Below are 26,236 nucleotides of genomic sequence, written 5' to 3'. Positions count from 1 at the left end.
ATAACATAACGTTCACACTGCTCTCAGCTCAGTATTGTGTCAAAATAAATGCTTTTTTAAAAAGATTTTATTAAAACATACATTGCAAAATGTTTGAATGCATTGTGTTGTTAAATAAGCTGAGTAATAGTAAATTAGACTCATTATTTGCAAGATAAGTTTTGCAATATGTAGGCCTTTTGATTTATTGATTAACAATGTGAAAGAAGTTGTGTAACTTTCAATTGTCAAAACAAAATAATTCTAAGCCATGGTTTTATATGGCATTAAGATGTTCTTAATTGTTGTTCATTCTTGTAAGTTTATTATGCCAAATAGAATTGTGTGAGTTCACAAATGTTGGAATAAAATATGATTTTTAAAAATGCTTAAACAGGCTTTTATCTAAAATTATTCATGTTATCATTATTATTTTGTGATTTCAGCTTTTTCCATTTAAAACTGTGTTATATCATTTTAACATGATAGCAGCCTAACAGAAATAATAACAACAGCCCACATTGAATGGGCTAAAATTCAGCTAAGATAGATCTGCTGCATACAGTAGGCATATTTACTGTAATTTACATGGAAAATCTCCGGCCTCCGGCCCTCTCAAAGAGCCATGCAGAGCGAGTCGGCCCTCTTTAGAAAAAGTTTGGGGACCACTGAGTTAGACTAACAACCAGTCACAGATGCTTCAAGGAGGACTGAATTAAACTGGAAAGCATGATGGACTTCAGACCTGATAACTGACTGCTGAACTTTAAAGGATTCAGAAAAAAGCAGGACTTTGTCTATAACACCAAGTAAAAAGAAGATCTGAGTCAGTTCACTTTAACTTCTGTATGCAGCAAATATTTTACAATAGAGGATTACAAGGAGGCAACATCTGTTTTTGGGACCAGCTGCTGTGGAAAATGATTAGCACTTATGGATATCAAGTTCCATAAAAACTACTCTGTTATCAATCAAACATTCCTCCATAGATCAATAACCCAAATCATGTCTCCTATTCAAGATGGTGAAGACTGAAACATATTCCATTTTATATCAGTTAAGGGGCTGGTTACACCTGGAGAACAAAACAGAAACTCACACCTACCTTTAAGACGTTTTAGTTCTTTATGGTCCGACACACATAAATGGAGAGAAAAGAAGAAAAAACAAAGTGAATATTTCATATTAAAAACAACACACCATAAACAAGCTGGAATTAAACTCTCTCTTTCTTTAAGGTGGACTGAAGAGAATCTGTAAACTCTAATCATGATCACTGTTCATAGAACTGAAAATATTTAAATAAAATGTGCTTTGTGTCGACCATCTACACAACACTGTTATTCTGTCTGTTCAAGGAAGTTTTCCCAGTTGTTCCAGTTCAATTTGCCGAGAGGTGACGGGAAATGAAACTGCTGCCAGGATGACTTTGAACTGAATCAGTAACAGCTAAAAGGCCGACTAAAGGAATCCTTCAGCTGTTAAAGACATGAAACTTATCCACTGCTGACCTTTAATATCCTGGATCATAATATACAGTCTTTAAGAAGAACAAAGTCACCTCTTGGAAAGTGACCCGCCACATTTTTTTTGGCCCTCCAAAATGTGTCCGTAATGTATTCCATCCCTCCCGCACCGGACTTCAACACCGTTAATCTCATTTCTTCCTGTTTATTCTCTATGGTGAGAACATGTGTAATTCCTTTGTTGGCCACTGGTAGGTTTTGGCGCTGTTGCGCAGCCTTTTTCAGAGACGGACTCTGGCCGATTTATTGAATGCTGCAAATGTAATAACATAAACTCATTTTTGTCCTCTTATGGTCACTGTATTTAGAATCCTATGCAGTCATCATAACATAACGTTCACACTGCTCTCACCTCAGTATTGTATGTCAAAATAAATGCTTTTTTTAAAAAGATTTTATTAAAACATACATTGCAAAATGTTTGAATGCGTTGTGTTGTTAAGTAAGCTGAGTAATAGTAAATTAGACTAATTATTTGCAACATAAGTTTTGAAATATGTACGCCTATTTATTTATTGATTAACAATGTGAAAGAAGTTGTGTAACTTTCAATTGTCAAAACAAAACAATTCTAAGCCATGGTTTTATATGGCATTAAAATGTTCTTAATTGTTGTTCATTCTTGGAAGTTTTTTATGCCAAATAGAATTGTGTGAGTTCACAAATGTTGGAATAAAATATGATTTTTAAAAATGCTTAAATTGGCTTTTATCTAAAATTATTCATGTTATTATTCTTATTTTGTGATTTCAGCTATTTCCATTTAAAACTGTGTTATATCATTTTAACATGATAGCAGCCTAACAGAAATAATAACAACAGCCCACAATTAATGGGCTAAAATTCAGCTAGGATAGATCTGCTGCATACAGTAGGCATATTTACTGTAATTTACATGGAAAATCTCCGGCCTCCGGCCCTCTCAAAGGGCCATGCAGAGCGAGCCGGCCCTCTTTAGAAAGTTTGGGGACCACTGAGTTAGACTAACAACCAGTCACAGATGCTTCAAGGTGGACTGAATTAAACTGGAAAGCATGATGGACTTCAAACCTGATAACTGACTGCTGAACTTTAAAGGATTCAGAAAAAAGCAGGACTTTGTCTCTAACACCAAGTAAAAAGAAGATCTGAGTCAGTTCACTTTAACTTCTGTATGCAGCAAATATTTTACAATAGAGGATTACAAGGAGGCAACATCTGTTTTTGGGACCAGCTGCTGTGGAAAATGATTAGCACATGGATATCAAGTTCCATAAAAACTACTCTGTTATCAATCAAACATTCCTCCATAGATCAATAACCCAAATCATGTCTCCTATTCAAGATGGTGAAGACTGAAACATATTCCATTTTATATCAGTTAAGGGGCTGGTTACACCTGGAGAACAAAACAGGAACTCACACCTACCTTCTCTACGACGTTCTTTATGGTCCGACACACATAAATGGAGAGAAAAGAAGAAGAAACAAAGTGAATATTTCATATTAAAAACAACACACCATAAACAAGCTGGAATTAAACTCTCTCTTTCTTTAAGGTGGACTGAAGAGAATCTGTAAACTCTAATCAAGTTGCAGCTTGATCACTGTTCAGAGAACTGAAAATATTTGAATAAAATGTGCTTTGTGTCGACCATCTACACAACACTGTTATTCTGACTGTTCAGGGAAGTTTTCCCAGTTGTTCCAGTTCAATTTGCTGAGAGGTGACAGGAAATGAAACTGCTGCCAGGATGACTTTGAACTGAATCAGTAACAGCTAAAAGGCCGACTAAAGGAATCCTTCAGCTGTTAAAGACATGAAACTTATCCACTGCTGACCTTTAATATCCTGGATCATAATATAGTCTTTAAGAAGAACAAAGTCACCTCTTGGAAAGTGACCCGCCACATCATTTTTTTTGGCCCTCCAAAATGTGTCCGTAATGTATTCCATCCCTCCCGCACCGGACTTCAACACTGTTAATCTCATTTCTTCCTGTTTATTCTCTGTGGCGAGTACATGTGTAATTCCTTTGTTGGCCACTGATAGGTTTTGGCGCTGTTTTTCAGAGACGGACTCTGGCCGATTTATCGAATGCTGCAAATGTAATAACATAAACACATTTTTGTCCTCTTATGGCCACTGTATTTAAAATCCTATGCAGTCATCATAACATAACGTTCACACTGCTCTCACCTCAGTATTGTGTGTCAAAATAAATGCGTTTTTTTTTAAAGATTTTATTAAAACATACATTGCAAAATGTTTGAATGCATTGTGTTGTTAAATAAGCTGAGTAATAGTAAATTAGACTAATTATTTGCAACATAAGTTTTTAAATATGTACGCCTATTGATTTATTGATTAACAATGTGAAAGAAGTTGTGTAACTTTCAATTGTCAAAAAAAAACAATTCTAAGCCATGGTTTTATATGGCATTAAGATGTTCTTAATTGTTGTTCATTCTTGGAAGTTTTTTATGCCAAATAAAATTGTGTGAGTTCACAAATGTTGGAATAAAATATGATTTTTAAAAATGCTTAAACAGGCTTTTATCTAAAATTATTCATGTTATTATTAATATTTTGTGATTTCAGCTATTTCCATTTAAAACTGTGTCAGGATTTCCTGTGTTTCCTGACTGGAGGTTGGTCTGGAGCTGGAACCAATTATCTACACACACCTGCAATCAATGGAGCCTCATCTACATCTACTCTCTTCACCCATAAAGCCCTGGTTCAGTCCTTCACTCGCCACCAGATTGTCTGCTTATCCTCAGTGGTATTGAGCCTTGACTCTGGTCTTTTCTACAGTATTGTCTGTGCATATTACTGAACCTTTATGTCCCTGTCTTCAGCTCCTGGTCTCAGCTACTCACCTGCCCTGCCATGGTCTCCCTGGAATCCTCCTACCTCTAAGCCGCCAGCCTCCCTCACAGACGATCAGTCCCTGTTTTCCCCTGGATTCCCCACCTTCTGGTTACTGGTCCATCTCCATTATCCTGCGCCTCTGTTTCCACCTGTTACCCGTGTCTTGGCAATAAACCGGTTTATCACCACCTCTGATCCCTTTGGTTTGTGTCTGAACTAGTGTGTCCAGTTAAAGACTGCCGTGACAGTACGATCTGGCCACAAGATGGACACATCAGACACAGACCCCAAACCAAGCCCCCTCCATCATGCAGTTTCCCAGCAAGGGAACCTACTCGGACAACACGAACAGTGCATTCGGGCTCTTTACGAACACAACCAGAGTTTAATTCAACAAGTATCCCAACTAACCTCTCAGGTTTCTGCTCTTCTCACCTTGCAGCCCTTGTCTCCCCCCACAGCTGCCGTTGTTCCTGCGAGTCCTGAGCCCAGGGACTCCAAGGCCCCCGACCCGGAACCGTACTCTGGCCTGCCAAGTCTGTGCAGAGGTTTTCTTTTCCAGTGCTCCACTGTTTTCCAGCTAAGACCTGTGTCTTTCGCCTCTGATTTCTCTAAGATTCAGTATGTTTGTAGTTCATTAAGGGGAAAAGCACTAGCCTGGGCCGAGGCCCGTTTCTCCTGCCGTTCAGCCCGTAAACTGAGTTTTGATGATTTCTTGGAGGAGTTCAAGCGAGTGTTTGATCATCCAGATTATCAAAATGATGCGTCCATGAAGTTAATGAATTTATCCCAGGGTTCCAGGCCCATCTCTGAGTACACCATTGAATTCTGGACGCTGGCAGAAGAAGTAGACTGGACCAACGATGCATTAAGAACTGCTTTTGTAAAGGGATTGAATGAACAGTTGAAGACTGAGCTAGTCTCCAGAGATGAACCTGATAACTTGGACGCCTTGATTTCTTTAACAGGATTGATAACCGGCTTCGCTCTCATCTTCGGGGGAAGACTCCTGCTCCTGCTCCCAGGTCTAGGCCTCCTCTGTCTCTACCGACCTCCAGCCCAACTCCTGCTGCAGCTCTTGCCTTACCTTCCAGGACCTCGGAGGAGCCTATGCAGCTGGGTCGGGCTCACCTAACTCCTGAGGAGAGGCTACGGAGGCGTCAGGCAGGTGAGTGCCTATATTGTGGCAGAAGAGGACATTTTATTGCCGTCTGTCCCGTGCGGCCAAAAGACCGAGCTCACCAGTAACTGTGGGGGTACTGGTGGGCCAAACCAAGTCCCCCCAGAAGAAGCTAAACGGTTTCCGGTTGCCTGCCTCTCTCTGTTGTAACTCCTTCTCTCTACCCATATTGGCGTTGGTGGACTCGGGGGGCCGAAGAGAACTTCCTCGACCAACAGGTGGCAGAACAAGCAGGTCTAACACTGGAGCTTTTGGAGGAGCCTCGGACTGCTCTTGCTGTGGATGGGAGAGTCCTGGCCCGAGTAACACACTGCACCCAGCCACTCTTGCTTGTTATTTCTGGTAACCACAGGGAATCCATACGCTTCCACACCCAGCACGCCACTCAGTCTTGGGCTCCCCTGGTTAAGATTACACAACCCCAACATAAATTGGGCTAGTGGTAAGGTCCTGAGCTGGAGCACCTTTTGTTTTGAAAATTGTTTGAGATCTGCCTACAGATGGAGTGGATCCCCCTCCTGAACCACCAGACCTTGATGGTGTCCCTGAGGCATATCATGACCTGCAGCAGGTGTTTAGCAAGTCCAAAGCACTCTCTCTGCCCCCTCATCGGCCCTATGATTGCTCTATTGACCTGAGCATGAGGCTATGGAGAAATACATTGGGGATTCCCTGGCTGCAGGGATCATCCAGCCTTCCTCGTCCCCCTTAGGAGCCGGATTCTTTTTTGTGTCTAAGAAAGACTCTACATTGAGACCTTGCATAGATTACAGACAGTTGAACAACATCACAGTAAAGAATAAATATCCTCTACCCCTCATCGATTCAGCATTTACTCCACTCCACGGAGCTACCATATTCACGAAGCTAGACCTCCGAAATGCCTATCACTTGGTACGGATTAGGGAAGGGGACGAATGGAAGACTGCATTCAACACCCCTTTGGGCCATTTTGAGTACCGTGTCATGCCTTTTGGGCTCACCAATGCCCCTGCAGTCTTCCAGGCGTTAATAAATGACGTACTACGAGATTTCTTGAACAGATTTGTCTTTGTGTATCTGGATGATATCCTGATCTTTTCCCGATCCCGAGAGGAGCACCAGGAGCATGTGCGGGCCGTCCTTCAGCGTCTTCTGGAAAACAAACTCTATGCTAAGGCTGTTAAGTGCGAATTTCATGCCAAAAAGGTCAGTTTTCTGGGGTTTATTATTGAGGAAGGACAGTTCAGGACCGCCCCAGAGAAAGTGGAAGCAGTGACTAAGTGGCCCATTCCTGGCAACCGTAAGGAGCTGCAAAGATTTATTGGCTTTGCCAACTTCTATAGAAGGTTCATTAGGAACTTTAGCACTGTGATCACCCCTCTTACCCGCCTAACCTCTTCTGCAGTGTCATTCCAGTGGTCCCCAGAAGCTGATGCTGCCTTTCGTCGTCTCAAGAGACTCTTCACCACAGCCCCGGTCCTTGTTCACCCTGATTCATCCCTGCCATTCGTGGTGGATGCTTCGGAGGCAGGAGTGGGAGCTGTCCTCTCTCAGCGCTGCGGTGCTGGGAACAAGCTCCACCCCTGTGCATTCTTCTCTAAACAGCTGTCACCGGCAGAACGGAACTATGATGTTGGCGACAGGGAGTTGCTGGCGGTGAAGATGGCCTTAGAGGAATGGCGACATCGGCTGGAGGGCGCTGAACAGCCATTTGTGGTATGGACTGACTAAAAGAATCTAGCATATATCCAGTCAGCCAAGAGATTAAATCCCCGACAAGCGAGGTGGGCCCTTTTCTTCAGCAGATTCAACTTTACCCTTACCTATCGTCCTGGTTCACGCAACGTAAAACCTGATGCCCTATCCCGCCAGTTCAGCCAGGAGGAGGTCCCTGTCAAATCTAATACTATTCTCCCTTCCTCCTATATCATCGCCCCCATCACCTGGGAGATTGAGTCCTGTATCCAAGAAGCTCTTCGCACCCAACCTGATCCAGGTACGGGTCCCCCTGGCCTTCAGTTTGTCCCTGAGGCAGCCCAAGTGCTTCAATGGATACATAATAGTAAATTCTCCTGCCATCCTGGAATCAATAGAACATTATCCCTTCTGAGACGCAACTTCTGGTGGCCCACTATGGATCAAGACACACGCTCCTATGTTTTGGCTTGTTCTGTCTGTGCTAGAGGGAAGTCCTCGAGTTCGCCAGCCGCTGCCCATCCCAGGTCGACCGTGGTCCCACATTGCTCTGGACTTTGTGACTGGACTTCCAAATTCTCAAGGTAATTCTGCCATCCTTACTGTGGTAGATCGTTTTTCTAAAGCAGCACATTTCATTGTCATACCCAAACTGCCATCAGCCAAAGAAACTACTGATCTACTTACCTACCATGTCATTCGTTTACATGGCATCCCAGTGGACATTGTGTCTGACAGGGGACCTCAGTTTGTATCGCAGGTATGGCGAACCTTTTGTCAGGATCTCGGGGCTACAGCAAGCCTTTCTTCGGGTTTCCATCCCCAATCAAACGGCCAGACAGAGGGCTAACCAGGACCTGGAAACATCCCTCCGTTGCATGGTGACAGCCAACCCAGCTTCCTGGAGCACATACCTTCTGTGGATTGAATATGCCCACAACTCCCTGGTCTCATCTGCTACAGGTATGTCCTCATTTGAAGCCTCACTGGGTTACCAGCCCCCTCTGTTCCCCTGTCATGAGAAGCAGCTGGCTGTGCCATCCATCCAGCAGCATCTAATACGCTGTCAGAGGGTATGGGAAAAGGCCCGCTCATCTCTTCTTCATTCCTCTGCCCGGACCAAGCAGGCAGCTGACCGCCATCGGACTCCCGCTCCTCAGTACCAAGCAGGTCAGTCAGTTTGGTTATCTTCTAAAGATATACCGCTGAAGACAGATTCTCGTAAGCTGTCGCCTCGTTATCTTGGTCCCTTCAAGATTTCGAAGATTATCAGTCCCACTGCTGTCCGTCTAGAACTGCCCAGGCCTCTCAGGGTCCATCCTACATTCCATGTGTCTCAGTTAAAGCCTGTTCGCCACAGTGTTCTTTGCCCTCCGGCCTTACCCCCGCCTCCTCCCCGGCTCATCGACAACCACCCTGCATTCACAGTTCGGCGCCTGCTGCATGTGCGGCGAAGGGGAAGAGGCCTCCAGTATTTGGTTGATGGGGAAGGTTATGGCCCGGAGGAGCGGTCTTGGGTGCCACGGTCCTTGATCCTGGATGCTACAATGGTGAGGGAGTTCCATGCAGCTCATCCTTCCAAGCCTAGGGGTCGCCGTGAGGCGACCCATTAGTGGGGGGGTACTGTCAGGATTTCCTGTGTTTCCTGACTGGAGGTTGGTCTGGAGCTGGAACCAATTATCTACACACACCTGCAATCAATGGAGCCTCATCTACATCTACTCTCTTCACCCATAAAGCCCTGGTTCAGTCCTTCACTCGCCGCCAGATCGTCTGCTTGTCCTCAGTGGTATTGAGCCTTGACTCTGGTCTTTTCTACAGTATTGTCTGTGCATATTACTGAACCTTTATGTCCCTGTCTTCAGCTCCTGGTCTCAGCTACTCACCTGCCCTGCCATGGTCTCCCTGGAATCCTCCTACCTCTAAGCCGCCAGCCTCCCTCACAGACGATGAGTCCCTGTTTTCCCCTGGATTCCCCACCTTCTGGTTACTGGTCCATCTCCATTATCCTGCGCCTCTGTTTCCACCTGTTACCCGTGTCTTGGCAATAAACCGGTTTATCACCACCTCTGATCCTTTTGGTTTGTGTCTGAACTAGTGTGTCCAGTTAAAGACTGCCGTGACAGTGTGTTATATAATTTGAACATGACAGCAGCCTAACAGAAATAATAACAAAAGCCCACATTGAATGGGCTAAAATTCAGCTAAAATAGATCTGCTGCATACAGTAGGCATATTTACTGTAATTTACATGGAAAATCTCCGGCCCTCTCAAAGAGCCATGCAGAGCGAGCCGGCCCTCTTTAGAAAAAGTTTGGGGACCACTGAGTTAGACTAACAACCAGTCACAGATGCTTCAAGGTTGACTGAATTAAACTGGAAAGCATGATGGACTTCAGACCTGATAACTGACTGCTGAACTTTAAAGGATTCAGAAAAAAGCAGGACTTTGTCTCTCACACCAAGTAAAAAGAAGATCTGTGTCAGTTCACTTTAACTTCTGTATGCAGCAAATATTTTACAATAGAGGATTACAAGGAGGCAACATCTGTTTTTGGGACCAGCTGCTGTGGAAAATGATTAGCACTTATGGATATCAAGTTCCATAAAAACTACTCTGTTATCAATCAAACATTCCTCCATAGATCAATAACCCAAATCATGTCTCCTATTCAAGATGGTGAAGACTGAAACCTATTCCATTTTATATCAGTTAAGGGGCTGGTTACACCAGGAGAACAAAACAGTTACTCACACCTACCGTCTTCACGGCGTTTTTGTTCTTTATGGTCCGACACACATAAATGGAGAGAAAAGAAGAAGAAACAAAGTGAATATTTCATATTAAAAACAACACACCATAAACAAGCTGGAATTAAACTCTCTTTAAGGTGGACTGAAGAGAATCTGTAAACTCTAATCAAGTTGCAGCTTGATCACTGTTCAGAGAACTGAAAATATTTGAATAAAATGTGCTTTGTGTCGACCATCTACACAACACTGTTATTCTGTCTGTTCAGGGAAGTTTTCCCAGTTGTTCCAGTTCAATTTGCTGAGAGGTGACGGGAAATGAAACTGCTGCCAGGATGACTTTGAACTGAATCAGTAACAGCTAAAAGGCCGACTAAAGGAATCCTTCAGCTGTTAAAGACATGAAACTTATCCACTGCTGACCTTTAATATCCTGGATCATAATATACAGTCTTTAAGAAGAACAAAGTCACCTCTTGGAAAGTGACCCGCCACATCATTTTTCTTGGCCCTCCAAAATGTGTCCGTAATGTATTCCATCCCTCCCGCACCGGACTTCAATACCGTTAATCTTATTTCTTCCTGTTTATTCTCTATGGCGAGTACATGTGTAATTCCTTTGTTGGCCACTGCTATGTTTTGGCGCTGTTGCGCAGCCTTTGTCAGAGACGGACTCTGGCCGATTTATCGAATGCTGCAAATGTAATAACATAAACACATTTTTGTCCTCTTATGGCCACTGTATTTAGAATCCTATGCAGTCATCATAATATAACGTTCACACTGCTCTCACCTCAGTATTGTGTGTCAAAATAAAAGCTTTTGTTAAAAAGATTTTATTAAAACATACATTGCAAAATGTTTGAATGCATTGTGTTGTTAAATAAGCTGAGTATAGTAAATTAGACTCATTATTTGCAACATAAGTTTTGAAATATGTACGCCTATTGATTTATTGATTAACAATGTGAAAGAAGTTGTGTAACTTTCAATTGTCAAAACAAAACAATTCTAAGCCATGGTTTTATATGGCATTAAAATGTTCTTAATTGTTGTTCATTCTTGGAAGTTTTTTATGCCAAATAGAATTGTGTGAGTTCACAAATGTTGGAATAAAATATGATTTTTAAAAATGCTTAAACAGGCTTTTATTTAAAATTATTCATGTTATTATTAACATTTTTTTATTTCAGCTATTTCCATTTAAAACTGTGTTATATCATTTTTACATGATAGCAGCCTAACAGAAATAATAACAACAGCCCACATTGAATTGGTTAAATTCAGCTAAGATAGATCTGCTGCATACAGTAGGCATATTTACTGTAATTTACATGGAAAATCTCCGGCCTCCGGCCCTCTCAAGGAGCCATGCAGAGCGAGCTGGCCCTCTTTAGAAAAAGTTTGGGGACCACTGAGTTAGACTAACAACCAGTCACAGATGCTTCAAGGTGGACTGAATTAAACTGGAAAGCATGATGGACTTCAGACCTGATAACTGACTGCTGAACTTTAAAGGATTCAGAAAAAAGCAGGACTTTGTCTCTCACACCAAGTAAAAAGAAGATCTGACTCAGTTCACTTTAACTTCTGTATGCAGCAAATATTTTACAATAGAGGATTACAAGGAGGCAACATCTGTTTTTGGGACCAGCTGCTGTGGAAAATGATTAGTATCTATGGATATCAAGTTCCATAAAAACTACTCTGTTATCAATCAAACATTCCTCCATAGATCAATAACCCAAATCATGTCTCCTATTAAAGATGGTGAAGACTGAAACATATTCCATTTTATATCAGTTAAGGGGCTGGTTACACCAGGAGAACAAAACAGAAACTCACACCTACCGTCTTCACGGCGTTTTTGTTCTTTATGGTCCGACACACATAAATGGAGAGAAAAGAAGAAGAAACAAAGTGAATATTTCATATTAAAAACAACGCACCATAAACAAGCTGAAATTAAACTCTCTTTAAGGTGGACTGAAGAGAATCTGTAAACTCTAATCAAGTTGCAGCTTGATCACTGTTCAGAGAACTGAAAATATTTGAATAAAATGTGCTTTGTGTCGACCATCTACACAACACTGTTATTCTGTCTGTTCAGGGAAGTTTTCCCAGTTGTTCCAGTTCAATTTGCTGAGAGGTGACGGGAAATGAAACTGCTGCCAGGATGACTTTGAACTGAATCAGTAACAGCTAAAAGGCCGACTAAAGGAATCCTTCAGCTGTTAAAGACATGAAACTTATCCACTGCTGACCTTTAATATGCTGGATCATAATATAGTCTTTAAGAAGAACAAAGTCCCCTCTTGGAAAGTGACCCGCCACATCATTTTTCTTGGCCCTCCAAAATGTGTCCGTAATGTATTCCATCCCTCCCGCACTGGACTTTAACACCGTTAATCTCATTTCTTCCTGTTTATTCTCTATGGCGAGTACATGTGTAATTCCTTTGTTGGCCACAGGTAGGTTTGGCGCTGTTGTGCAGCCTTTTTCAGAGACGGACTCTGGCCGATTTATCGAATGCTGAAAATGTAATAACATAAACACATTTTTGTCCTCTTATGGCCATTGTATTTAGAATCCTATGCAGTCATCATAACATAACGTTCACACTGCTCTCACCTCAGTATTGTGTGTCGAAATAAAAGCTTTTGTTAAAAAGATTTTATTAAAACATACATTGCAAAATGTTTGAATGCATTGTGTTGTTAAATAAGCTGAGTAATAGTAAATTAGACTCATTATTTGCAACATAATTTTACAATATGTAAGCCTATTGATTTATTGATTAACAATGTGAAAGAAGTTGTGTAACTTTCAATTGTCAAAACAAAAAACAATTCTAAGCCATGGTTTTATATGGCATTAAAATGTTCTTAATTGTTGTTCATTCTTGGAAGTTTTTATCCCAAATAGAAATGTATGAATTCACAAATGTTGGAATAAAATATGATTTTTAAAAATGCTTAAACAGGCTTTTATCTAAAATTATTCATGTTATTATTAATATTTTGTGATTTCAGCTATTTCCATTTAACACTGTGTTATATCATTTTAACATGATAGCAGCCAGGGCTGGACTGACCGTCGGGCATACCGGACATTTTTCCGGTGGGCCGACGCCCCTCGAGGGCCGGTGATGTCGTTTTTTTTGTTTTTTTTTATTGATGTAAAAAATAAAAATAAAAATAAAGTGACCGGCGGGCGGCCCACGATTTCATATTGACGGGGCTAGTCCAATGAAATCTCTCAGCACCTCTTTGGCCCGCCCCTCCCCTCACCGTTTACCCAGGTCATCAATCCTACCATTTGAGCTGAACGGACTAGGAGAGAACAGTTAAAAACCGAAATGGATAAACAACAGAAACGAAAGGGTGGTGCACAGAAGCTGCGAGATAAAAGGCTAAAAAGCCTACAAGCAGCAAAATGTGTGAAGCTTACTGACATGTTTGCAAGTGCTTCCACCCCGACCACAGCACCGGGTGCAGGGCCATCAAGTGCAGGGCCAGGGCCGTCAACCTCATCAGCAGCCCCCAGTGCACGAGTGTCTCCGTAGAACAGTGTAGGCCAAACACAGAGGAAGAAGCTATCGAGGTGGATTCAGAGGTGGAGGAGGAGACAGACGTGACCCAGGGACACATTGAGGAGGTCAGAATAGCCGGCCCGGTAAGAAGTAGGCTAATGTTAGGCGAAATGTTAGCAGAATGACGACATGTTTTTATAATGGGAGGACTGCGGGCTCTCCGTGTGCGTGGAGACTTAAATTAGGTATTTATAGATAAACGACTGGTAGGCTACATCTTCACTACATCAGTATGGGGGGAATTGATCATGCTGAAATTATTACTTATTTTTTCCAGTCAGGCTGGAAGACGAATAAAAAAACCTAGCCTGTTTTTTTTGCACAACCTTGTTGGTTAGGAGGTGTGTGTCTGTGTCTGTGTGTGTGTGTGTGCGTGTGTGCTCGTGCGCGTTTCTGTCACAGAGATCATTCAGAGTCTTTATTTTCAACTAATACTATGAGTAGATTTACTTTATTTGAATGTGTGTAGACAAGGCTAAAACGTATCTAGTGCCATTCCATTTTGTAGGCTTATGTAAAGTTGACTGGTGTGCAGATATTGCAAATACCCAATGACATCGGTCATAGATATCAAGTGTGTCATTAATGTTTATGACACTCTCATGTAGACACCAAAGTGTTCAGTGTTATTTTAGCTTGTTATAACTATATTGTTTGCAGGTGTTACAGGTTACAGTTGTTCATGTAATATTAGTGAAACATTGCTTTGATGAAATGGATTAGTAGGTAACCGGAGAAATACGAAATTAATATTCCTGCCTCTGTCATTTTCGGTCATTTTCAACCCTCCGCTACATCAAACACAGACTGAGGAGTTGCCTTTCTGCTAGCAAACTGGAAGTCTTTATGTTGATGGCCACCGAGTAAGATGTTCTTGTGTCCCTTGATACCGACACACAGTGGTTGACAGAGTGGCAGAGAAGAGCGATTTAATGAAAAAACTGCTTTTGTAAGGTGAGGAGATTTATTTAAATGAATACATTTGTGTTAGGATTTAATTGCATTTTTCACAGAAAGTGATGAGATTACTTATGTGATCGTATAAATATTCATGGTGGGCCGCCATGACCAAAAAATGCCCGGGCCATTTTTTGGTCCCAGTCCAGCCCTGATAGCAGCCTAACAGAAATAATAACAACAGCCCACATTGAATGGGCTAAAATTCAGCTAAGATAGATCTGCTGCATATAGGACTTTGTCTCGAACACCAAGTAAAAAGAAGATCTGAGTCAGTTCACTTTAACTTCTGTATGCAGCAAATATTTTAAAATAGTGGATTACAAGGAGGCAACATCTGTTTTTGGGACCAGCTGCTGTGGAAAATGATTAGCACTTATGGATATCAAGTTCCATAAAAACCACTCTGTTATCAATCAAACATTCCTCCATAGATCAATAACCCAAATCATGTCTCCTATTCAAGATGGTGAAGACTGAAACAAATTCCATTTTATATCAGTTAAGGGGCTGGTTACACCTGGAGAACAAAACAGTTACTCACACCTACCAACTGCAGGAGGTTTTTGTTCATTATGGTCCGACACACATAAATGGAGAGAAAAGAAGAAACAAAGTGAATACTTCATATTAAAAACAACACACCATAAACAAGCTGGAATTGAACTCTCTCTTTCTTTAAGGTGGACTGAAGAGAATCTGTAAACTCTAATCAACTTGCAGCTTGATCACTGTTCAGAGAACTGAAAATATTTGAATAAAATGTGCTTTGTGTCGACCATCTACACAACACTGTTATTCTGTCTGTTCAGGGAAGTTTTCCCAGTTGTTCCAGTTCAATTTGCTGAGAGGTGACGGGAAATGAAACTGCTGCCAGGATGACTTTGAACTGAATCAGTAACAGCTAAAAGGCCGACTAAAGGAATCCTTCAGCTGTTAAAGACATGAAACTTATCCACTGCTGACCTTTAATATCCTGGATCATAATATACAGTCTTTAAGAAGAACAAAGTCACCTCTTGGAAAATGACCTAACTTTACCCTCAAATCTCAAACACACACTGAAGGACACATTTTCACATCTATGGGCCCAAAACAAAGTGACAGGGTTGTGTTTTCTTACTTCTTGACTTGTAGTGACTTCAGACACCCAAACATGTGCTCTCAAGCACAGAAAAAGGGGATTTTTTTCATGTCCCCTTTAAGTTAGACCAATGGTCCCCAAACTACGGCCCGCCACATCATTTTTTATGGCCCTCCAAAATGTATCCGTAATGTATTCCATCCCTCCCGCACCGGACTTTAACACCGTTAATCTCATTTCTTCCTGTTTATTCTCTATGGTGAGAACATGTGTAATTCCATTATTGGCCACTGGTAGGTTTGGCGCTGTTACGCAGCCTTTTTCAGAGACGGACTCTGGCCGATTTATCGAATGCTGCAAATGTAATAACATAAACACATTTTTGTCCTCTTATGGCCACTGTATTTAGAATCCTATGCAGTCATCATAACATAACGTTCACAATGCTCTCACCTCAATATTGTGTGTCAAAATAAATGCTTTTTTAAAAAAGATTTTATTAAAACATACATTGCAAAATGTTTGAATGCGTTGTGTTGTTAAGTAAGCTGAGTAATAGTGAATTAGACTCATTATTTGCAACATAATTTTACAATATGTAGGCCTATTGATTTATTGATTAACAATGTGAAAGAAGTTGTGTAACTTTCAATTGTCAAAACAAAAAACAATTCTAAGCCATGGTTTTATATGGCATTAAGATGTTCTTAATTGTTGTTCATTCTTGGAAGTTTTTTATCCCAAATAGAAATGTATGAATTCACAAATGTTGGAATAAAATCTGATTTTTAAAAATGCTTAAACAGGCTTTTATCTAAAATTATTCATGTTATTATTATTATTTTGTGATTTAATTTAAAACTGTGTTATATCATTTTAACATGAAAGCAGCCTAACAGAAATAATAACAACAGCCCACATTGAATGGGCTAAAATTCAGCTAAGATAGATCTGCTGCATACAGTAGGCATATTTACTGTAATTTACATGGAAAATCTCCGGCCTCCGGCCCTCTCAAAGAGCCATGCAGAGCAAGCCGGCCCTCTTCAGAAAAAGTTTGGGGACCACTGAGTTAGACTAACAACCAGTCAGAGATGCTTCAAGGTGGACTGAATTAAACTGGAAAGCATGATGGACTTCAGACCTGATAACTGACTGCTGAACTTTAAAGGATTCAGAAAAAAGCAGGACTTTGTCTCTCACACCAAGTAAAAAGAAGATCTGAGTCAGTTCACTTTAACTTCTGTATGCAGCAAATATTTTACAATAGAGGATTACAAGGAGGCAACATCTGTTTTTGGGACCAGCTGCTGTAGAAAATGATTAGCACTTATGGATATCAAGTTCCATAAAAACTACTCTGTTATCAATCAAACATTCCTCCATAGATCAATAACCCAAATCATGTCTCCCATTCAAGATGGTGAAGACTGAAATATATTCCATTTTATATCAGTTAAGGGGCTGGTTACACCTGGAGAACAAAACAGTTACTCACTCAAAAGAGCTGCAGGACGTATTTGTTCATCATGGTCCGACACACATAAATGGAGAGAAAAGAAGAAGAAACAAAGTGAATATTTCATATTAAAAACAACACACCATAAACAAGCTGGAATTAAACTCTCTCTTTTTTTAAGGTGGACTGAAGAGAATCTGTAAACTCTAATCAAGTTGCAGGTTGATCACTGTTCAGAGAACTGAAAATATTTGAATAAAATGTGCTTTGTGTCGACCATCTACACAACACTGTTATTCTGTCTGTTCAGGGAAGTTTTCCCAGTTGTTCCAGTTCAATTTGCTGAGAGGTGACGGGAAATGAAACTGCTGCCAGGATGACTTTGAACTGAATCAGTAACAGCTAAAAGGCCGACTAAAGGAATCCTTCAGCTGTTAAAGACATGAAACTTATCCACTGCTGACCTTTAATATCCTGGATCATAATATACAGTCTTTAAGAAGAACAAAGTCACCTCTTGGAAAGTGACCTGCCACATCATTTTTTTTGGACCTCCAAAATGTGTCCATAATGTATTCCATCCCTCCCGCACCGGACTTTAACACCGTTAATCTCATTTCTTCCTGTTTATTCTCTATGGTGAGAACATGTGTAATTCCTTTGTTGGCCACTGGTAGGTTTTGGCGCTGTTGCGCAGCCTTTTTCAGAGACGGACTCTGGCCGATTTATTGAATGCTGCAAATGTAATAACATAAACTCATTTTTGTCCTCTTATGGTCACTGTATTTAGAATCCTATGCAGTCATCATAACATAACGTCCACACTGCTCTCACCTCAGTATTGTGTGTCAAAATAAATGCTTTTTTAAAAAAGATTTTATTAAAACATACATTGCAAAATGTTTGAATGCGTTGTGTTGTTAAGTAAGCTGAGTAATAGTAAATTAGACTAATTATTTGCAACATAAGTTTTGAAATATGTACGCCTATTTATTTATTGATTAACAATGTGAAAGAAGTTGTGTAACTTTCAATTGTCAAAACAAAACAATTCTAAGCCATGGTTTTATATGGCATTAAAATGTTCTTAATTGTTGTTCATTCTTGGAAGTTTTTTATGCCAAATAGAATTGTGTGAGTTCACAAATGTTGGAATAAAATATGATTTTTAAAAATGCTTAAATTGGCTTTTATCTAAAATTATTCATGTTATTATTCTTATTTTGTGATTTCAGCTATTTCCATTTAAAACTGTGTTATATCATTTTAACATGATAGCAGCCTAACAGAAATAATAACAACAGCCCACAATTAATGGGCTAAAATTCAGCTAGGATAGATCTGCTGCATACAGTAGGCATATTTACTGTAATTTACATGGAAAATCTCCGGCCTCCGGCCCTCTCAAAGGGCCATGCAGAGCGAGCCGGCCCTCTTTAGAAAGTTTGGGGACCACTGAGTTAGACTAACAACCAGTCACAGATGCTTCAAGGTGGACTGAATTAAACTGGAAAGCATGATGGACTTCAAACCTGATAACTGACTGCTGAACTTTAAAGGATTCAGAAAAAAGCAGGACTTTGTCTCTAACACCAAGTAAAAAGAAGATCTGAGTCAGTTCACTTTAACTTCTGTATGCAGCAAATATTTTACAATAGAGGATTACAAGGAGGCAACATCTGTTTTTGGGACCAGCTGCTGTGGAAAATGATTAGCACATGGATATCAAGTTCCATAAAAACTACTCTGTTATCAATCAAACATTCCTCCATAGATCAATAACCCAAATCATGTCTCCTATTCAAGATGGTGAAGACTGAAACATATTCCATTTTATATCAGTTAAGGGGCTGGTTACACCTGGAGAACAAAACAGGAACTCACACCTACCTTCTCTACGACGTTCTTTATGGTCCGACACACATAAATGGAGAGAAAAGAAGAAGAAACAAAGTGAATATTTCATATTAAAAACAACACACCATAAACAAGCTGGAATTAAACTCTCTCTTTCTTTAAGGTGGACTGAAGAGAATCTGTAAACTCTAATCAAGTTGCAGCTTGATCACTGTTCAGAGAACTGAAAATATTTGAATAAAATGTGCTTTGTGTCGACCATCTACACAACACTGTTATTCTGTCTGTTCAGGGAAGTTTTCCCAGTTGTTCCAGTTCAATTTGCTGAGAGGTGACAGGAAATGAAACTGCTGCCAGGATGACTTTGAACTGAATCAGTAACAGCTAAAAGGCCGACTAAAGGAATCCTTCAGCTGTTAAAGACATGAAACTTATCCACTGCTGACCTTTAATATCCTGGATCATAATATAGTCTTTAAGAAGAACAAAGTCACCTCTTGGAAAGTGACCCGCCACATCATTTTTTTTGGCCCTCCAAAATGTGTCCGTAATGTATTCCATCCCTCCCGCACCGGACTTCAACACTGTTAATCTCATTTCTTCCTGTTTATTCTCTGTGGCGAGTACATGTGTAATTCCTTTGTTGGCCACTGATAGGTTTTGGCGCTGTTTTTCAGAGACGGACTCTGGCCGATTTATCGAATGCTGCAAATGTAATAACATAAACACATTTTTGTCCTCTTATGGCCACTGTATTTAAAATCCTATGCAGTCATCATAACATAACGTTCACACTGCTCTCACCTCAGTATTGTGTGTCAAAATAAATGCGTTTTTTTTTAAAGATTTTATTAAAACATACATTGCAAAATGTTTGAATGCATTGTGTTGTTAAATAAGCTGAGTAATAGTAAATTAGACTAATTATTTGCAACATAAGTTTTTAAATATGTACGCCTATTGATTTATTGATTAACAATGTGAAAGAAGTTGTGTAACTTTCAATTGTCAAAAAAAAACAATTCTAAGCCATGGTTTTATATGGCATTAAGATGTTCTTAATTGTTGTTCATTCTTGGAAGTTTTTTATGCCAAATAAAATTGTGTGAGTTCACAAATGTTGGAATAAAATATGATTTTTAAAAATGCTTAAACAGGCTTTTATCTAAAATTATTCATGTTATTATTAATATTTTGTGATTTCAGCTATTTCCATTTAAAACTGTGTCAGGATTTCCTGTGTTTCCTGACTGGAGGTTGGTCTGGAGCTGGAACCAATTATCTACACACACCTGCAATCAATGGAGCCTCATCTACATCTACTCTCTTCACCCATAAAGCCCTGGTTCAGTCCTTCACTCGCCACCAGATTGTCTGCTTATCCTCAGTGGTATTGAGCCTTGACTCTGGTCTTTTCTACAGTATTGTCTGTGCATATTACTGAACCTTTATGTCCCTGTCTTCAGCTCCTGGTCTCAGCTACTCACCTGCCCTGCCATGGTCTCCCTGGAATCCTCCTACCTCTAAGCCGCCAGCCTCCCTCACAGACGATCAGTCCCTGTTTTCCCCTGGATTCCCCACCTTCTGGTTACTGGTCCATCTCCATTATCCTGCGCCTCTGTTTCCACCTGTTACCCGTGTCTTGGCAATAAACCGGTTTATCACCACCTCTGATCCCTTTGGTTTGTGTCTGAACTAGTGTGTCCAGTTAAAGACTGCCGTGACAGTACGATCTGGCCACAAGATGGACACATCAGACACAGACCCCAAACCAAGCCCCCTCCATCATGCAGTTTCCCAGCAAGGGAACCTACTCGGACAACACGAACAGTGCATTCGGGCTCTTTACGAACACAACCAGAGTTTAATTCAACAAGTATCCCAACTAACCTCTCAGGTTTCTGCTCTTCTCACCTTGCAGCCCTTGTCTCCCCCCACAGCTGCCGTTGTTCCTGCGAGTCCTGAGCCCAGGGACTCCAAGGCCCCCGACCCGGAACCGTACTCTGGCCTGCCAAGTCTGTGCAGAGGTTTTCTTTTCCAGTGCTCCACTGTTTTCCAGCTAAGACCTGTGTCTTTCGCCTCTGATTTCTCTAAGATTCAGTATGTTTGTAGTTCATTAAGGGGAAAAGCACTAGCCTGGGCCGAGGCCCGTTTCTCCTGCCGTTCAGCCCGTAAACTGAGTTTTGATGATTTCTTGGAGGAGTTCAAGCGAGTGTTTGATCATCCAGATTATCAAAATGATGCGTCCATGAAGTTAATGAATTTATCCCAGGGTTCCAGGCCCATCTCTGAGTACACCATTGAATTCTGGACGCTGGCAGAAGAAGTAGACTGGACCAACGATGCATTAAGAACTGCTTTTGTAAAGGGATTGAATGAACAGTTGAAGACTGAGCTAGTCTCCAGAGATGAACCTGATAACTTGGACGCCTTGATTTCTTTAACAGGATTGATAACCGGCTTCGCTCTCATCTTCGGGGGAAGACTCCTGCTCCTGCTCCCAGGTCTAGGCCTCCTCTGTCTCTACCGACCTCCAGCCCAACTCCTGCTGCAGCTCTTGCCTTACCTTCCAGGACCTCGGAGGAGCCTATGCAGCTGGGTCGGGCTCACCTAACTCCTGAGGAGAGGCTACGGAGGCGTCAGGCAGGTGAGTGCCTATATTGTGGCAGAAGAGGACATTTTATTGCCGTCTGTCCCGTGCGGCCAAAAGACCGAGCTCACCAGTAACTGTGGGGGTACTGGTGGGCCAAACCAAGTCCCCCCAGAAGAAGCTAAACGGTTTCCGGTTGCCTGCCTCTCTCTGTTGTAACTCCTTCTCTCTACCCATATTGGCGTTGGTGGACTCGGGGGGCCGAAGAGAACTTCCTCGACCAACAGGTGGCAGAACAAGCAGGTCTAACACTGGAGCTTTTGGAGGAGCCTCGGACTGCTCTTGCTGTGGATGGGAGAGTCCTGGCCCGAGTAACACACTGCACCCAGCCACTCTTGCTTGTTATTTCTGGTAACCACAGGGAATCCATACGCTTCCACACCCAGCACGCCACTCAGTCTTGGGCTCCCCTGGTTAAGATTACACAACCCCAACATAAATTGGGCTAGTGGTAAGGTCCTGAGCTGGAGCACCTTTTGTTTTGAAAATTGTTTGAGATCTGCCTACAGATGGAGTGGATCCCCCTCCTGAACCACCAGACCTTGATGGTGTCCCTGAGGCATATCATGACCTGCAGCAGGTGTTTAGCAAGTCCAAAGCACTCTCTCTGCCCCCTCATCGGCCCTATGATTGCTCTATTGACCTGAGCATGAGGCTATGGAGAAATACATTGGGGATTCCCTGGCTGCAGGGATCATCCAGCCTTCCTCGTCCCCCTTAGGAGCCGGATTCTTTTTTGTGTCTAAGAAAGACTCTACATTGAGACCTTGCATAGATTACAGACAGTTGAACAACATCACAGTAAAGAATAAATATCCTCTACCCCTCATCGATTCAGCATTTACTCCACTCCACGGAGCTACCATATTCACGAAGCTAGACCTCCGAAATGCCTATCACTTGGTACGGATTAGGGAAGGGGACGAATGGAAGACTGCATTCAACACCCCTTTGGGCCATTTTGAGTACCGTGTCATGCCTTTTGGGCTCACCAATGCCCCTGCAGTCTTCCAGGCGTTAATAAATGACGTACTACGAGATTTCTTGAACAGATTTGTCTTTGTGTATCTGGATGATATCCTGATCTTTTCCCGATCCCGAGAGGAGCACCAGGAGCATGTGCGGGCCGTCCTTCAGCGTCTTCTGGAAAACAAACTCTATGCTAAGGCTGTTAAGTGCGAATTTCATGCCAAAAAGGTCAGTTTTCTGGGGTTTATTATTGAGGAAGGACAGTTCAGGACCGCCCCAGAGAAAGTGGAAGCAGTGACTAAGTGGCCCATTCCTGGCAACCGTAAGGAGCTGCAAAGATTTATTGGCTTTGCCAACTTCTATAGAAGGTTCATTAGGAACTTTAGCACTGTGATCACCCCTCTTACCCGCCTAACCTCTTCTGCAGTGTCATTCCAGTGGTCCCCAGAAGCTGATGCTGCCTTTCGTCGTCTCAAGAGACTCTTCACCACAGCCCCGGTCCTTGTTCACCCTGATTCATCCCTGCCATTCGTGGTGGATGCTTCGGAGGCAGGAGTGGGAGCTGTCCTCTCTCAGCGCTGCGGTGCTGGGAACAAGCTCCACCCCTGTGCATTCTTCTCTAAACAGCTGTCACCGGCAGAACGGAACTATGATGTTGGCGACAGGGAGTTGCTGGCGGTGAAGATGGCCTTAGAGGAATGGCGACATCGGCTGGAGGGCGCTGAACAGCCATTTGTGGTATGGACTGACTAAAAGAATCTAGCATATATCCAGTCAGCCAAGAGATTAAATCCCCGACAAGCGAGGTGGGCCCTTTTCTTCAGCAGATTCAACTTTACCCTTACCTATCGTCCTGGTTCACGCAACGTAAAACCTGATGCCCTATCCCGCCAGTTCAGCCAGGAGGAGGTCCCTGTCAAATCTAATACTATTCTCCCTTCCTCCTATATCATCGCCCCCATCACCTGGGAGATTGAGTCCTGTATCCAAGAAGCTCTTCGCACCCAACCTGATCCAGGTACGGGTCCCCCTGGCCTTCAGTTTGTCCCTGAGGCAGCCCGAGCCCAAGTGCTTCAATGGATACATAATAGTAAATTCTCCTGCCATCCTGGAATCAATAGAACATTATCCCTTCTGAGACGCAACTTCTGGTGGCCCGCTATGGATCAAGACACACGCTCCTATGTTTTGGCTTGTTCTGTCTGTGCTAGAGGGAAGTCCTCGAGTTCGCCAGCCGCTGCCCATCCCAGGTCGACCGTGGTCCCACATTGCTCTGGACTTTGTGACTGGACTTCCAAATTCTCAAGGTAATTCTGCCATCCTTACTGTGGTAGATCGTTTTTCTAAAGCAGCACATTTCATTGTCATACCCAAACTGCCATCAGCCAAAGAAACTACTGATCTACTTACCTACCATGTCATTCGTTTACATGGCATCCCAGTGGACATTGTGTCTGACAGGGGACCTCAGTTTGTATCGCAGGTATGGCGAACCTTTTGTCAGGATCTCGGGGCTACAGCAAGCCTTTCTTCGGGTTTCCATCCCCAATCAAACGGCCAGACAGAGGGCTAACCAGGACCTGGAAACATCCCTCCGTTGCATGGTGACAGCCAACCCAGCTTCCTGGAGCACATACCTTCTGTGGATTGAATATGCCCACAACTCCCTGGTCTCATCTGCTACAGGTATGTCCTCATTTGAAGCCTCACTGGGTTACCAGCCCCCTCTGTTCCCCTGTCATGAGAAGCAGCTGGCTGTGCCATCCATCCAGCAGCATCTAATACGCTGTCAGAGGGTATGGGAAAAGGCCCGCTCATCTCTTCTTCATTCCTCTGCCCGGACCAAGCAGGCAGCTGACCGCCATCGGACTCCCGCTCCTCAGTACCAAGCAGGTCAGTCAGTTTGGTTATCTTCTAAAGATATACCGCTGAAGACAGATTCTCGTAAGCTGTCGCCTCGTTATCTTGGTCCCTTCAAGATTTCGAAGATTATCAGTCCCACTGCTGTCCGTCTAGAACTGCCCAGGCCTCTCAGGGTCCATCCTACATTCCATGTGTCTCAGTTAAAGCCTGTTCGCCACAGTGTTCTTTGCCCTCCGGCCTTACCCCCGCCTCCTCCCCGGCTCATCGACAACCACCCTGCATTCAGTTCGGCGCCTGCTGCATGTGCGGCGAAGGGGAAGAGGCCTCCAGTATTTGGTTGATGGGGAAGGTTATGGCCCGGAGGAGCGGTCTTGGGTGCCACGGTCCTTGATCCTGGATGCTACAATGGTGAGGGAGTTCCATGCAGCTCATCCTTCCAAGCCTAGGGGTCGCCGTGAGGCGACCCATTAGTGGGGGGGTACTGTCAGGATTTCCTGTGTTTCCTGACTGGAGGTTGGTCTGGAGCTGGAACCAATTATCTACACACACCTGCAATCAATGGAGCCTCATCTACATCTACTCTCTTCACCCATAAAGCCCTGGTTCAGTCCTTCACTCGCCGCCAGATCGTCTGCTTGTCCTCAGTGGTATTGAGCCTTGACTCTGGTCTTTTCTACAGTATTGTCTGTGCATATTACTGAACCTTTATGTCCCTGTCTTCAGCTCCTGGTCTCAGCTACTCACCTGCCCTGCCATGGTCTCCCTGGAATCCTCCTACCTCTAAGCCGCCAGCCTCCCTCACAGACGATCAGTCCCTGTTTTCCCCTGGATTCCCCACCTTCTGGTTACTGGTCCATCTCCATTATCCTGCGCCTCTGTTTCCACCTGTTACCCGTGTCTTGGCAATAAACCGGTTTATCACCACCTCTGATCCTTTTGGTTTGTGTCTGAACTAGTGTGTCCAGTTAAAGACTGCCGTGACAGTGTGTTATATAATTTGAACATGACAGCAGCCTAACAGAAATAATAACAAAAGCCCACATTGAATGGGCTAAAATTCAGCTAAAATAGATCTGCTGCATACAGTAGGCATATTTACTGTAATTTACATGGAAAATCTCCGGCCCTCTCAAAGAGCCATGCAGAGCGAGCCGGCCCTCTTTAGAAAAAGTTTGGGGACCACTGAGTTAGACTAACAACCAGTCACAGATGCTTCAAGGTTGACTGAATTAAACTGGAAAGCATGATGGACTTCAGACCTGATAACTGACTGTTGAACTTTAAAGGATTCAGAAAAAAGCAGGACTTTGTCTCTCACACCAAGTAAAAAGAAGATCTGTGTCAGTTCACTTTAACTTCTGTATGCAGCAAATATTTTACAATAGAGGATTACAAGGAGGCAACATCTGTTTTTGGGACCAGCTGCTGTGGAAAATGATTAGCACTTATGGATATCAAGTTCCATTAAAAACTACTCTGTTATCAATCAAACATTCCTCCATAGATCAATAACCCAAATCATGTCTCCTATTCAAGATGGTGAAGACTGAAACCTATTCCATTTTATATCAGTTAAGGGGCTGGTTACACCAGGAGAACAAAACAGAAACTCACACCTACCGTCTTCACGGCGTTTTTGTTCTTTATGGTCCGACACACATAAATGGAGAGAAAAGAAGAAGAAACAAAGTGAATATTTCATATTAAAAACAACACACCATAAACAAGCTGGAATTAAACTCTCTTTAAGGTGGACTGAAGAGAATCTGTAAACTCTAATCAAGTTGCAGGTTGATCACTGTTCAGAGAACTGAAAATATTTGAATAAAATGTGCTTT

At 42.4% G+C, this 26,236-nt stretch overlaps 2 long non-coding RNA genes across 2 annotated transcripts in view; both read right to left on the bottom strand.

Moving 5' to 3' along the window:
- Nucleotides 1-628: 628 nt before the first annotated feature.
- LOC142381835 (uncharacterized) lies at nt 629-12,711 on the bottom strand. The gene is made up of 4 exons (XR_012769904.1): nt 11,819-12,711; nt 9,978-9,998; nt 2,914-2,928; nt 629-1,102 (listed from the first exon to the last, which is right to left on the bottom strand). It is a non-coding gene; the product is annotated as an uncharacterized LOC142381835 (long non-coding RNA).
- A 6,238-nt stretch (nt 12,712-18,949) lies between these two features.
- LOC142381833 (uncharacterized) overlaps nt 18,950-26,236 on the bottom strand; it is a 33,032-nt gene continuing 25,745 nt past the window's right edge. The window contains exons 7-8 of the long non-coding RNA XR_012769903.1: nt 26,019-26,039; nt 18,950-18,964 (exon numbers count right to left, since the gene is read on the bottom strand). This is a non-coding gene — a long non-coding RNA (uncharacterized LOC142381833). The remainder of the gene's footprint in view (nt 18,965-26,018; nt 26,040-26,236) is intronic.

This window comes from Odontesthes bonariensis, chromosome 6 (genome assembly GCF_027942865.1).
Source record: "Odontesthes bonariensis isolate fOdoBon6 chromosome 6, fOdoBon6.hap1, whole genome shotgun sequence".
Lineage (NCBI taxonomy): Eukaryota > Metazoa > Chordata > Actinopteri > Atheriniformes > Atherinopsidae > Odontesthes > Odontesthes bonariensis.
The sequence above is the reverse complement of the archived record's forward strand: the minus strand, read 5'-3'. Positions and strand labels throughout refer to the sequence as shown.